The sequence below is a fragment of the Triturus cristatus genome, chromosome 5_2, assembly GCF_964204655.1.
Source record: "Triturus cristatus chromosome 5_2, aTriCri1.1, whole genome shotgun sequence".
Taxonomy (NCBI): Eukaryota; Metazoa; Chordata; class Amphibia; order Caudata; family Salamandridae; genus Triturus; species Triturus cristatus.
The window spans coordinates 360,910,632-360,925,439 of record NC_140588.1 but is presented as its reverse complement, the minus strand read 5'-3'; positions in this window follow the sequence as shown (position 1 = coordinate 360,925,439).

Below are 14,808 nucleotides of genomic sequence, written 5' to 3'. Positions count from 1 at the left end.
GGGTCTGTGTGAAGATTGATGTTTAGACTGCGGTGATAATTGGTTGTGTGATGTCTGGCAGAGGTGTTGAGATAGTCATGTGAATATGATCATAAGTTGTTGTTGAACCGTGTTGTATTTGTCTGCTGAGTTTTGTGGGGTTTGTCGTGGGACCTCATCGACGGGCCAATGGAGACAGGGAACTTTGTGTGAATGAGATAAGTGTGAATATAATGGCGGACCTTTTGTGCAGAAGGAAAACAATACTGATTCAGGTGATTCCCCGCTGGTCGAGGTTTCATTGCGAAAGTGTGTTCTTTGAGTGATTGAATTCTATTGATTCTAAGAGAGGAGCAGACAACTGTTGTTTAAGATACGTGTGTGTGTGAGAAGAAATTGTGAATGAGCATACTTACATAAAGAAAGTGAAAAAATGAGATGTTTTACAGCTATGAGAGATATGATTTGAGGAGATGTAGGTGTTTCTATCAGGATGGGCAAAGAGGCGCCGCCTGAGGACACAACAGCTTATTATATGGCACATTTAATTTGAGAATCCCAGATCATTTGAGGGGAATGTTGTTTGCGATGAAGCCATTGCCTAGAACAACATAGTTTGAAGCACTCAATGCATGGGAACAGGATGCACATGTAAAAATAAGCGGCCAATACAGATGGAAAATGACAAAAGCGATGCATACATATGCAGATGCGAGATGGGATGAACAACAGATGAGCTGGAGGGTAGATATGATTGAGGGAGGGAAATTGTACCCTGCATTAGCGACCAGAGAAGATGATATGGAGAAAGAGATTATATATAAGTATGTAGGTGTACTATTTTAAAATGTCATTTGGTGTAATGGTTTTTGTTTTTTAAAAGACCGATCACCCTAAATAAAAATCTTGTAAATCTTGAGAGGAAAATAAATGAAAAAGACAGAAAGGAAGACAGTAATAATGATGCTAGTGACAGCTTATACCGGTTGGGATTCTATTTCTGTCTTATCCTTTTGTCTTCCCCCCTTCTTTTTTTTCTTTACGTATTCTTTGGACAGAGTGTCACCTCATTCTGTAGTGGATTTGCAACCTACTGATAATTAAGTAATTGTAAATTGTCAGGAAATGTATTGCACTATGCAATGACTGCCTGCAATGGGTGATATATAATATGTATACAGGCGATTCTACTCTGCTTTGTTGTTAAAGTTCTACGAAATAACAATAAAACAAATTTAAACAAAAGAAAATGATGCTAGTGACAGCTTGTTAGAGGGATTGCTGTCAGAACGTCCATCTCCGTATAGTTAGTCATACCCAGAGAATGGGGGGATTCTGAATATCACTAGTAACACTGCAAATGCTTTGGCACCGATGGTTCCTGATCCTAGTGTTGTGGGGGTTTTATCGACTGGGAATATCCAGACTGTAGTGAGTGATGACCTGAGAATATGTGCCACCGTAGCTTCAGGACATCGCAACCCTAGTTCTGACTCAAAGGTTCCAGATGCCCTTACTGTACCGTTCACTATTGGCCCCATGGTCGCTATCTATGATCCAAATTCAGCTGGGAATTAGACTTAGAGAACATCTCTAGCTACAGAGGGAGGAACATCATGGGAAAGGAAAGAGATTCCTAAAACTAGATTTGTTCTTTTGACTCCAATGAATGCAAGTACCCCTTGTGCATGTGCTAGAGCAGAGTTTTCTGTTTTGAAAATTAATTGGGTTTTTGAAGCTCTGGCTTGTCTATTTGTCATAATAATTTATTAATTATTAATTATTAATCATTTGTTTTGTGTAAGTGTTTGATACTGATCAACCTGTGTGTTTTTAACAAGAGAGAATTACACGTGGGAACGCATATGTGTGCTGATTAACAATAACGTGCATGTTTACATGTTTAAATGTTGCTGAGTGCTGTTTATTTTTAAAGCACGAAACGCTTTCGAATTAATGCTTTTCTATGTTGCAAAAGGCTAGATAATTACATACACATAAGGGTATTAGTGGGGTTAACACTGTTTAATCACTATGCTGTGGTAACGTTGTTTTTGTCTCTTTCAATTAAGATGGTCTATTGTGGCCTATTGTGGCCTAACTAAAGATGGCCGACATTTAGAGCCTGGTTTCGAGTGAGAGTTTGTAATGGAAAAGGCCTTGCTGAATATGGATGCGAGTCATCTGTCCACAGTCCTTGCCTGGTTAAAACTTTCCGTGAGGACAGCAGCAGTTCTGGGCATGTCTCCAGATGCATTGGGACGACAGCCTTGGCAGCCTTGGAAAACAAAGGAGCTTTAAAGAAAGACTCTGAGCTCTGAGCTCATCGGAAGAAATGTGTGGAAGTTAAGAAGATACATTCAAAAGATTTAGTTCCTGTTCTGTCTTTTTATTTTTGTGATTTTTTCTGAGCGGAGATTTTTCCAAATGTAACGATGCTACATCCTTTCCTTCTCGCTTTGCTCGGAGGTTCAGCGGACGCAAAGAACACTTTTGTTTCTTTCCTTTGTTCAGAACACTATAAAAATTGTTAGCCTAGAGAGGGTTTTTGCCACTTGCCATTTGCCGCTTGCCATTTGACTTCCCGAATCTGCGTTGGTGAGGATCGTTGCTGAGAGGACTACGTCTTGAGAGACTTTACTGAGAGACCTGTCCTGACCCGTTCTGACATTTAGCTAGAATAGGTAATTATGAGAAAAATGATTTATTCTGATTTATTTCCTTTGACTAATTTTAGATAAAGTACCATACTTTTGAATACGGCGTTGGTTATTATTTCTTGTCAATTATTGAGTACTATGTTTTGATTATTATGGTATAGATTGTTTAGACTATGTTTCAGGGCAGTTACAATAACCAGGTCTTATCGACCTCGATATAGATGCAGGGTGTTTAGGAGTTTTCTTTCCACAGGTTCAGTGCTGGTAGAGTATTTGAGCGTATGTTAGTGAAATGGGCCCTAGTGTGTGATGAGTGTATGCGCGTGTAACTGTGAAATTACTCTATCCGTGGAAGTAAGGATATTATATACACCCTGATCTCTATCAATTTCCTGGTAGCAGAGTTGTGATGGTTATTGATGATTGTCTTGATCTGATTAGATTGCTTGTACATTAGCTTATTGATTATTGATTATTGATTGATGTTGGTATATGTACTAATACTATATGTTGGAGTCGTCATGTTGAGTTATATGTAGTGCTTCTGGAACTTGGGAGCTAGTAGCAGTTCCGTAGTAGGGCAGAGAGAAGTATATGCTGCTCTCGGGAAAGACGGGATTGTAGGGAAAAACGTGTGACAATTGAAGTTGCGCGTCACATTGTCTGGGTTCGGAATTAGTGACATTGTCGTATGTTACTATTAGATATATTTCTGGTATATAAGAAGTGCGCATGGTAGCGAAGGTTATCTGTGAAACTCTGGTCTTAAGTCCCAGGGATCCGTAAGGTTCACCGATAAAGCTTATCGCGGGAGAAGTAATAGGTATTCTCTGAGCTTGTTTGAGGAACTGGGCAGAGGTAAGCTGCTTGGTTAATGTGTGTTATAATTCTGTAGTGGGACAGATTGTTCGCTGTTCTCGGGAAGCAGGATTCTGTGTGTATGTACTATATTTTTCATGTATGAATGTGCGTGAATGCTTATACATTTAATTGATTGTAAGACTCTTTGGACAAGTCCTAGAGGAAACTGTTAAGGGATGTATGGAAGTTGTTGAGTCTTGTGAAATAGATTTCTTTACTATTCTGTGGTTAGCGAAGCAGACAATGGAGATGTTTATATGTTGTAACTAATAGATTTTGTAGAAATTTTGACACGAAGTCTACTGAGAGGTTTTGTAAAGGAGGGGTAGACGAGTGACAGGAGACAGGAGACAGGCGACTGCAGCGACTGCTGACGTCAAACAGACCGCGCTCTGATTGGATAGTGGATCAGAATAGTGTTCGCGCTGGGATTGGTGCGTTGGTGTGAGTCGCGCAAGGATTGGAAGAGCTATTCTAGTGACGTAGACGCTCCAGGATTGGTGCGTTAGTGTGAGTCGCGCTGTTATTGGTTGAAAATTCGTATTGTATATTTATAATACGGAAGGGATTAGAAAGTTTTGGTAAACGGTAAAATGTATTACCAAGAAGAGAAAAAGAAGAAGACATTCTTTGGAAAAATTAAAAAGTGCTTTGATAAGGATAAAGATGTTAAGACAAGAGAGGGTGAATTGTTACCTCCAGCGAAAACACCTGCATCCTTCATGGCTGCAAGATATGGGTATCATACCTGTATATGGTTGGAGAATTGGGTTAGGTATACCAAAGAGGATGGTGTTCTAGCATTTCCAGAACATGGTTCATTTAATCTGGCCGTGTTGAGAAATTTACGGGAAAAGATGTTATGTCTTGACCCAAGACCAAGGCCGACACAGTTTGAGGCTTTAGTGGAATGGGAAGAGGAAGTTCATGAACGAGAAAAGCAGAGGTCTGGAGGACATTACAGGTATATGTTTGGGAGGAGACATGATCGTGAAACTCATCATGATCGAATGAAAAGATGGCGAGATGCTAGTATGTCAGAGGGATTATATCCTATGAGAACAGTTGAAGGGGGAGCAGAGAGGGTTCCTGAGTCAGAAGTGAGAAGATATGGAGTTAATGAATATGAGGATGAGGTCTTGAATGACATGATTTACAAGAGACCACCTCCATATAGACCAGAACCAGACGAGAGTACACCAATTGTTTCTCCGATAAGAGATACAGTGAGTACCATTGAGACAGAAAATGTGACACCTGAGTTAAGAAGTGGTAATCCTTTCAGGGAGAGAGAGAATCGAGGTGGTGACGGAAATACAAGAGAATTAGCCAGAACTACAACAGAGCTGACTGAGAAGATTAGGGAGTTAACAAAGAATCTGGAAGCTGTTACGGTGCCTGTAACCATGGGTCCGGTTATGCCTGTGTTTGACAAGCAGAGGACAGGTGAAAATGGTTTGGTGATTCCATATGTTGGGAATAAGTTAACAAGTTCAGCTGGTCCCTTAGGAGATTCAGGAAGAAGGACAGAAAGTAGTGATCTGAGACAATCCAGACATGACACATGTAGTGAAGGACTGGATGCTAGTGAAGCTAGTTGTTCAGGGATGCCGATTTTAGAACCGCAAAAGAAAGTGGTTCCAGTGAGAAAAACTACTGAAATAACAGCTGAAGATTTGAATGATTGGATGAAAGTTCTTCAGAAGAGGGATAAAGATTCACAAGTGGTTGATGTGGCTAGGTTACGTGTTGAATTAGAAGAGCTTGTTGCAGGGACAGTTCCAACAGAGATTCTTAAAAATCGTCATGAAGGTGAGCTGTTGTTCATGTGTAAAAACATTACCTGGAGAGTGAGAAATACACATGACAGGTTAAGAGCAATAGCGAATGAACAGGGAGTTGACATTGATAAGGTGAAAGCTTTGCAGAAAACTTACAGGATGGATTTTACAGACAAAGATATTGAAAATCTGAATGGTACTGGTAGAACAGGACAGATTAAGGAAATGGTCGCATTATTGCGAAGATGGGGAGATGTAGAAAAGTGGAAGGATAGGTGGTACAAGAAAAGAGAAGAATCAGGAGATAGGACTTATTCAGCATTTCCTGTGAGAGAAAAGGAGAAACCAGTGGATAATTATCCTATGAGAGAAATACCTGGAGGAGGATATGTACATGTTCCATGGACCAGACAGGATATTTTATCATTTACGAATGATTTCCCTCGATTGAGAGAAAAGCCCGTCGAGTGGTATAGGCAGGTAGATAGGTTTGTGAAATTGTCAAAAGTGCTGTGGATTGACCTGAATAGTCTGTTTGATATAATTGTTCCAGCAGACTTGTGGACTGAGTGTAAAATAGTTGTGAGTTGGCCTACTGAGGAATATCCAAGAGATCCGAGAACAGGAGCACCAGATCCAGAAGTAATGAGAAAGTATGATCAGGTGATGGTATACCTAAAGAGTAAAGTACCTGCAAAAGAGACAGACTGGGTTAAAATAGACCGAACACAACAGGAAGCAAAAGAATCAGTTCATGCTTTTTACGAGAGGCTGATACTGGCATTTAAACAATTCAGTGGAGATGAGCACCTGGGTGACAAAGATTTGAGTCATTTTGTATACAGATTTGTATATGGCCTGAGACCTGAGATTAGTGAGAGAATTCGTGAGCACACAGTGGATTGGCAGAGTAAGAAAATAGATGAGATTCTGAGACATGCAAAATACTTCAGTGATGAAATTGAAGCAAAACAAAGAAAGCTGAAAGAGAAAGCAATGTGGGCACAAGTGAAAGTTGCGGAAAGACAGGAAGCACAGTTAGTGGAACAGGCGAATAATGCAGGAAATAATGTAGGGAATAGACCTAGATATGCAGGAAAAGGAAAGGGGAATCTTGAGGAAGCAAAGAAAAAGTTCCCATGTCACAACTGTGGCCAACTGGGACATTGGAGATCTGAATGTACCAATCCACCATTAGTGAATAATGAGGGAAAATCCTTAAATCAACAGGTGCAGAACGAAGGAAATAATCAACAGCAGCAACAACAGAAAGTTGTGAGACAGCAGAGTCAAGAGCCAAAACCGCCCTTGCCGCAGAATAGAGGGTCACAAAAGTATAATCAGGATTCAGGATTCTACAATGATGAACAGGTAAACAAACCAAGGCGTTCTAACCAGGTACAACAGTACTTGTTAAAGAATGAAGGGAGTGAGTCTGAGGGTGATTATTGACGGTGCCGAAGAGAGGAGGAAGAGTGCATACTTGGTGCAACTCTAGAAATAGACCAGGCAGGACCATTTGTAGATGGGAAAATAAATGAAGAAAGTGTTACTTTTTTAGTAGACACAGGTGCGACAAGATCAACTGTCAGGTCAACAGATATTAGAAATCTTCCTCTCTCGGATGAAGCAATCCAAGTAGTTGGTGTAGCCAATACACAAATCAGGACACGTCTTACTGAACCAGTAAGAGTGCAGATAGGGAAATTTTCAGACATGCACAGGTTTATTGTCTGTGACACTAGTCCAGTGAACCTGTTAGGTAGGGACCTATTGTGCAAGATGAACTGCACGATTTTTTGTACACCGGATGGAATAGCCTTTGAGACACCAGATGAGGATGTTTTGTACCGAATGACTCTAGGAAATAGAGAGAGTGAAATGGTTGGTGCATTTGCTGTGTTTGATCTGGAGGATTTGCCTCGAGAGTTGAGAGACACAGTGAAAAGAACAGTTTGGGATTTTACTGGAGAGGATGTGGGATTGATGAATAATGTAGATCCTGTAAAAATTTCAGTGAAAGAAGGACTTACGTATCCTAACATTCCTCAGTACAAAATGACACCAGAAATAATTGAAGGAATAACTCCTATAATTGAGAAAATGATTCAGCAGGGAGTTCTGAGAGAACTACTGAGTAGTCCGTGTAATTCACCAATAATGGGGTTGAAAAAGCCAAATGGGAAATTTAGGATCGTACAGGATTTGAGAAAAGTTAATCAAATTGTGGTGGCATGTTGTCCTATTGTGCCAAATCCATCAGTGATTTTGTATCAGATTCCACATGATGCTGAGTGGTACACAGTGATTGATTTGTGTCATGCGTTCTTTTCAATTCCATTGCATCATGACAGCCAGCCGATTTTTGCATTTAGGTTTGGCCAGCGTATTTTAGCATGGTGTGGTATCCCACAGGGGTATACAGAGAGTCCTTCGATATTCAATCAGTTATTGAAAAAATCATTGGAGAGCTTGATCATGCCTGAAAACTCAGTACTAGTGCAGTATATTGATGACCTACTTGTGGCATCAAAGACACGTGAAGCTTGTGAAGTAGATACTATAGCTTTACTGAATCATCTGGCAGATGGAGGGTTAAAAGTATCTCCAGCAAAATTGCAATTCTGTAAGAAAGAGGTGCATTATCTTGGACAAAATATTGAAAAAGGTCTGAGAAAGGTGACTGATGACAGGATCAAAATCATCAGGGGAATGAAAGCCCCGAAAACCCAGAGGGAAGTGAGAATGTTCCTGGGTATGGTGGGTTATTATCGTCAGTGGATAATTAATTTTTCTCTGATAGCAAAGCCACTGATTAAACTGACAAAAAGTGAGATGACAGACCCATTGGAACTAGATGGAGAACAAATGGCAGCATTTGAGGAGCTGAAGAGTAGAATGTGTGAAGCTCCTGCTTTGGGTATGCCAGACTATGAAAAGGAGTTTGAATTGTACTGCAGTGAGAGAAATGGATGTGCACTTTCAGTGTTAATTCAGAAGCATGGACAGTTGAGGAGGCCTATTGCGTACTTCTCATCGACACTTGACCCTGTAGCTGTAGGTTTACCAGGTTGTTTGAAATCTGTGGCTGCAACATGCAGAAGTCTGGAACAGAGTGAGGGAATCATAATGGGATATCCTGTAAGGGTATTCGTACCTCACAATGTGGCAATTATTTTGACAAGAAGCAGAACCCAGTACATGTCACATAGTCGGCTGACTAAATATGAGAAAGTGATTCTGGGAGTATCAAATGTGACTCTTGAGAGATGTGTGAATGTGGATCCAGCGACATTGTTGCCGGATATTGAAAATGTGGGTGTGAAGACAGAAGATGATCATAATTGTTTGGATGTGCTTGATTACTGTACAAAACCGAGACCAGACATAAGGGATCTTCCCTTGCATGAGAGTGATCATGTGCTGTTTGTGGATGGATCATGTCTAAGGAATGATGAGGGTGTGCTATGTGCAGCATATGCAGTGTGCAAAGTTTCAGAGGTTATGGAAGCATCACCATTGAAAGGAGTGAAATCTGCGCAAGTTGCTGAATTGGTGGCGTTAACAAAAGCTTGTGAAATTGGGAAAGATTTGAGAACGACTGTGATGACTGATAGTCAGTATGGATTTGGAGTTATGCATGATTTTGGCCAACTTTGGCTACAAAGAGGTTTCTTGACGTCGAGTGGGACTCCAATAAAGAATGCTGAAGTGATTGGAAAATTACTTGAGGCGATACAGTTGCCTAAAGAGTTAGCAGTTGTAAAGTGTGCTGCTCATGGACAAGGAGATGATTTTGTGACAGTTGGCAACAGATATGCCAATGACATTGCGCAATACTGTGCAAAGAATAACCAGTCCATTAATCGGGAACGAGAAAGTGAAATGTCTTTTTGTTCTGTGATGTTTACTAATGTCTTAGAGACGTGGGATGAAGTGAAACAGTTGCAGGATGAGGCAGGAACGGAAGAGAAGAAAGACTGGATTAAGGCAGGTTGTGCCCCAAGAGAAACAGACAATGTTTGGGTCTATAGAGATGGCAGACCAGTAATGCCGAACTCCATTTTGTCGTCAATGGCAAGAATGTATCATGGCCAGGGACATTTGGGGAGGGATGCGATGATCAGGTCGTTTAAGCAGACCTGGTACAATGCAAAGTTCAGGACAATTGCAGAGAGCATCTGTCAAAGATGTTTGATTTGCCAGCAATTTAACACTGGGAAAAAGACAGTGGTGAGTCTGGGAACAATAGGCAGTGAAGGAGGTCCTTTTACAAGAATGCAGATTGATTTCATTGAAATGCCCCAAGTGAACAGACTGAGGTATGTTCTAGTGGTAGTCTGTTTGTTTTCAAGATGGGTGGAGGCCTATCCGACTAGGAGAAATGATGGAATAACAGTGGCAAAATTACTGTTAAGAGAGTTGATTCCTAGGTACGGGTTTCCAGTAACGATTGAGTCTGATAGAGGTGGACACTTCTATAATGAACTCATGAGTTTGATTTGTGAAGCATTAAGTATACAGCAGAAGCTACATTGTGCATACCGACCAGAGGCTTCTGGTGTGGTAGAGCAGATTAATGGCACAATCAAGAACAGGATTGGTAAAATGTGTTTAGCCACTGGCATGAAATGGCCCGATGTTTTGCGTCTAGTGCTGATGACTATCAGATCTACTCCAGATAGAACTACTGGTTTAAGTCCGCACAAGATAATCATGGGACGTGCAATGCGACATGCATATGTACCTGTCAATAAGTTGATGACAATAACTGATGACATGATTTTGGATTACTGTAAAGGCCTGGCTGACGCAGTTCATTCTGTGTTTCACCAGGTTGGAGAAGAAGCTACCACACTTGAGAAGAAGCAAGCTCATGATCTGAGTCCAGGGGACTGGGCGAGGATTAAGGTGCACAGAAGAAGAAATTGCTTGGTTCCAAGGTGGGGAAGGCCGAGACAAGTCACTCTAACTACGACAACTGCAGTAAAGTGTGCTGAAGTGAAAAACTGGGTACATGCGAGTCATACTCTGAGAGTTCCAAACCCAAAGGATGGGACTGGTAAGGAGTATTTTGAAGAGTCAGATTCCAGTGATGATGAAGATACAGAACCAGTGAGGAAAGAAGCAGAAAAGGCTTCAAGAGAACCACTGAGAGTCTCAGAAAGGAGATCAGATTCTGTGAAAGAGCCTGAAGTTCTGAAAAGCAGTGAAGGAAAAAGAAAAGAAAAGAGTAATTCCACAGAGACTACTCCTGAATCAGAAGAGGAGGAGATTGAAGAACCACTTGAGATTACACCTGAAGAAGCAGGGTCAGAAGAAGATAGAAAGGGACAGATTGCGGAAGACCCCAGAGGAGGTGTAGGGAACATTCTTGATAAGCTAGGTGAAGGGACAAGTAGACAGCAAGAAGATTGCGTGTCGGAGACCCGAGGAGGGACAGAAGTAGGGAAGTCTCAAACAGTGGTGAAAAAGACTGTGGAGCAAAAGAAAACTGCTGAAGAACCAGAGGCATTTGAAACAGAAACGGATGAAAGTGAAAATGAGAAATCAGAGGGTCGAGTTCTGAGAAAGAGAACTTGGATTGGAGAAAGAAATATTACAGGAGCAAGACCGAAAAAGGTTGTGAGAGGAGATCTTTGGCCTAACAACAGAATAAAGAGGCTGAGATACAGATTGATAAGAGCAAATGACTCGAAAGCTGAACAAGTGAATGAGGTGTCGAGTCAAAATCCAGCAAGAGGTGAAAAGAGAAAAGTGTCAAAAGAACCAGAAGAGATCAAGAGAATAAGAAAACCTAACCAGAAGTATAGGTCGCCGGAATGGACGTACGTGGCACTGTCTGAAGGTGAAGAGGCAGAAAGTCAAGGAAATCCAGAGGAGACCGTACGAGAAGTGGTTGAGGAAGATACTGGTGAAATCCTGAAAGTAATCTTGACTGATATTGATGAAAAGTCGGATACTGAGGATATAGTTGGAGATCTAATACAGTTTGATGTTGAAGAGAATGAAGTAAAGAGTGAAGAATATCCAAATTGAGTGAACAAGAGATCACTTGGAAAAGTGAAGAGAAGAAGAAAACTGAAATTGATTGTCTGAAGTAATCCAGAATTTAAAAGTCTCAAGTAGTGGAGTAGTAGAGGCTAAGTCAAAAGACACGGTCAAAGTAGTAAAATGGCTAACATAGAGAATAACCAAAATAGATGTGCCTTCTTAAGAAGATGGTGTAAAATGTGCTGCTGCTGTACTGGATTATTAATGCTACTATGGGGTGTTTTAGCTTTATTAGTTACTTTTAAAGTTACAATAGGTACATTTGAGATGCATACAGAGAATGTGACAAATGCAGAGAAGAGTTCACAAAAAGTAGTTCCGACTAGAATTAGTAATACTTACGTACATAAAGATAGGTCAATTAATGATTTTTCTAGTAATGTTTTTTCAAAGTTGTTATACGAATATGTGAAAACAATGGAAGTTAGGGATTGCTACGTTTGTATGCAATTACCTGCATCCGTTTCAGAGGGTGTTACTTATCATCATTTACCAGCTACGTATGGAATTTCTTGAAGTGTATTAAGTAGTATTTTTTATTTGTTAGGGAAAATAGATTATAAGATGTCTAACAAAGATAGTATTTTTGGGCACTTGCCAGTGAACAAAGAGCTGAATCCAGCTAAAGAAGCTAACATTTTTGGTGAGATTTTTATTGAAAAAGAAGAATTAACATTAGATTACATTTTTAAGAACAATCTAACTTGCAGTCTGAAAGAAGAGGAGAAAGCTTTCTTAAATATGGTGGAGGAAAGGAGATTGAGCATGCATGAGAAAGCAGGGAAATATAAAGTGAATGAGACAATTTGGGACATTGAGATGGGAAAAGAATTGAGAAATGGGGCTAGTCCAACTTTAGCTCTAGATGCATCACAGAAGGGTAAGCTGTGCATTACAAGAAGAAAATCCCAATATGATACATACTTTGTTGGGACTAGTGAATGTCATGATACATACTTCATTGCAACAGGATGGGGTTTCAGAGGTGGAGAAGATACAATTTTCCCAGGAGTGTACTATGTTTGTGGGAACAAGGCTTATTACAAGTTGCCTGACCATTGGTATGGCACGTGTTATGTGGGCCTGGTCTTTCCAAAGATTTTTCATATAGATAGAATAGAAGATGTAGAACATATTAATTTACTAATGCGTTTCAAGAGAGAAACTTGGTCTGAAATTGTAGGTGATATATTTGGAGCTTTAATTCCAGCAGTGGGAATTTCTTTGAATGCTTATGGAATTCGGAAACTGTCAACAGTGGTGGATCGCTTATCGACAAATACCGCTGGAGGGTTTCTTTTGGTGAATACGGAATTGATTGCCGTACGTGCCATGTCTATGCAAAATCGACTTGCCCTTGATATTCTATTGGCCAAGGAGGGTGGAGTCTGTGGAATGCTGAAAGTTCAACATTGTTGCACTTACATTCCAGACGAAAGCAAAGACCTGAAGGTCTATATCAAAAATATTACTGATTTGCATGAAGAATTAGTACCACTTGAAGCTGAAAGTATCTGGACTAAATTAGCTAATAAGGTGATAGCTGTTAAGAGTTTTATTGCAAAAATAGGTAGTACTATTATAGGTAAGATATTGTTTCCTTTAACTTGTATAATTGTTGCTCTATTGATACTAAGATTGGTGTGTTTGTGTTGTAAAAACAGGGGAGGGAAAAAGAAATTAATTAAAAGAAATAATGAAAAGAGAAATAAAAGGCTGAAAAGAGAACCACAAGAAATTGAATTAGAAGAATTGAGGGAGAGTGTCTACTTAGAAACAAAGAGGGATGATGAAAGAGTGACTGGTGTGTAGTGTTGTGTAAGGAGAAAAAGACATTTCCGATTTCTCCTAAAATGGGACAAAATTTTCACTAATTTTTTTTTTGGGTTATTTGGTGATAAAATCACCAAAGGGGGGATTGCTAGAGCAGAGTTTTCTGTTTTGAAAATTAATTGGGTTTTTGAAGCTCTGGCTTGTCTATTTGTCATAATAATTTATAAATTATTAATTATTAATCATTTGTTTTGTGTAAGTGTTTGATACTGATCAACCTGTGTGTTTTTAACAAGAGAGAATTACACGTGGGAACGCATATGTGTGCTGATTAACAATAACGTGCATGTTTACATGTTTAAATGTTGCTGAGTGCTGTTTATTTTTAAAGCACGAAACGCTTTCGAATTAATGCTTTTCTATGTTGCAAAAGGCTAGATAATTACATACACATAAGGGTATTAGTGGGGTTAACACTGTTTAATCACTATGCTGTGGTAACGTTGTTTTTGTCTCTTTCAATTAAGATGGTCTATTGTGGCCTATTGTGGCCTAACTAAAGATGGCCGACATTTAGAGCCTGGTTTCGAGTGAGAGTTTGTAATGGAAAAGGCCTTGCTGAATATGGATGCGAGTCATCTGTCCACAGTCCTTGCCTGGTTAAAACTTTCCGTGAGGACAGCAGCAGTTCTGGGCATGTCTCCAGATGCATTGGGACGACAGCCTTGGCAGCCTTGGAAAACAAAGGAGCTTTAAAGAAAGACTCTGAGCTCTGAGCTCATCGGAGGAAATGTGTGGAAGTTAAGAAGATACATTCAAAATATTTAGTTCCTGTTCTGTCTTTTTATTTTTGTGATTTTTTCTGAGCGGAGATTTTTCCAAATGTAACGATGCTACATCCTTTCCTTCTCGCTTTGCTCGGAGGTTCAGCGGACGCAAAGAACACTTTTGTTTCTTTCCTTTGTTCAGAACACTATAAAAATTGTTAGCCTAGAGAGGGTTTTTGCCACTTGCCATTTGCCGCTTGCCATTTTCCTTCCCGAATCTGCGTTGGTGAGGATCGTTGCTGAGAGGACTACGTCTTGAGAGACTTTACTGAGATACCTGTCCTGACCCGTTCTGACATTTAGCTAGAATAGGTAATTATGAGAAAAATGATTTATTCTGATTTATTTCCTTTGACTAATTTTAGATAAAGTACCATACTTTTGAATACGGCATTGGTTATTATTTCTTGTCAATTATTGAGTACTATGTTTTGATTATTATGGTATAGATTGTTTAGACTATGTTTCAGGGCAGTTACAATAACCAGGTCTTATCGACCTCGATATAGATGCAGGGTGTTTAGGAGTTTTCTTTCCACAGGTTCAGTGCTGGTAGAGTATTTGAGCGTATGTTAGTGAAATGGGCCCTAGTGTGTGATGAGTGTATGCGCGTGTAACTGTGAAATTACTCTATCCGTGGAAGTAAGGATATTATATACACCCTGATCTCTATCACATGAACGGCAGATTCGTCTGTAGTTTACACTGGGTAAGGATCTACAAGGTCTTTTCCTGGATTGGCAGTTTTGGATTCACCTGTATAGGAATCACTTCCTATACATAGGAACACCCCGAGAAACTGCTAACCCTCAGAAGATGCCTGAGAGTCATCACATATTTGACGTCTTGAACTTAGAGATGTGGTTGAAGAAA